The sequence below is a fragment of the Daktulosphaira vitifoliae genome, unplaced genomic scaffold (assembly GCF_025091365.1).
Source record: "Daktulosphaira vitifoliae isolate Bord-2020 unplaced genomic scaffold, ASM2509136v1 Scaffold_1, whole genome shotgun sequence".
NCBI classification, from domain to species: Eukaryota; Metazoa; Arthropoda; class Insecta; order Hemiptera; family Phylloxeridae; genus Daktulosphaira; species Daktulosphaira vitifoliae.
In genome coordinates, this window is record NW_026099572.1 from 3,660,576 (window position 1) to 3,661,819 (window position 1,244).

Genomic DNA, 1,244 nt, shown 5'->3' on the forward strand with positions numbered 1-1,244 from the left:
TTAAAACAGCAAACACCAAGTAAAAATATGTTGACAAGCAACTAAGTAACTATAAGAGTTAAGAGGAGTGGTTATAAGAACCGTGGATAGCACAAATATATAAATATAAGGATATCAAATAATATAGGTTATGGCCTTAGGTGGGTCACTGTATCTCAAGTACATTTTCAATCAACAACAATATTCCATAGAAACAAAAATANTATGGCCTTAGGTGGGTCACTGTATCTCAAGTACATTTTCAATCAACAACAATATTCCATAGAAACAAAAATATAAATAATCAGAGAAAATGGGAAAGTAAAGGGAGAAGTGATGTCATGAGGGCCTCAAATCCGCGAAACGCATGGGTTATGGTTAGTTGGCATGTTACCGCCCAGACGATGTTTAGGCAAAGTAGCGTACTCCAACCCCTGGGACGTTACCATGCCACCATAACCACACACGGGGAAATGAGTCTCATTACGGGAGAGGGAAGTGTGGGGAGTCAAAGTTAAAACTGAGATAACAAGGAGTATTAATGCACCATGATAAAGTTCTAATAATATTTAAACATGGTCATGTAAAATAAAAAAAAATATATAAGAATGGAGATTTAATAGGGAGAATGAAGAAAGAGAGATATTTTAAATAAGAATAATGGCTAATAATGGCTAAGCAAAAGGTAAAATATAGAGAAGTTTTTCAATATTGAAAATAAGGATTAGGGGAAGTGGGCATACTAGTATCACTCACCACCAATTATTGGTGATGGCAGACAAGTTACTATATTGAAAATAGATTAAGTTTTCACAATGTTACTCCACTACTGTTGTTGAAAAGGGGGACATGATCAAGAACACAATGTCATACATAAAAAGAGGAAGGGAGAAGAAAGTTAACCCATAAAAATGAAAGAAAATTAAGTAAAATATTAGAGATCACTTTAAATTCAACTTGTATGTGCATAGATAGAGCAAGTAAATAAACAAAACAATTATAAAGTAAAGGTTACTTGGGCATCATTAATGATAGTACCAAACAAAAGACATGCCAACTAATCCAACAACCATACACCAATCCATCAAACACTGTACCGTACAACATATGCTAAAAAAATTTATGGGATTAACAAACATAATATAATGGGGGAAAACAAAATTAAAAATGGTGGATATTACCTGTATAGGTATTACAACAGTAGGGTTTGCACAAGGAAATAAAGGAGTAGGGAGTCAAAGGTATATATTTCATTTTTTTTTTTT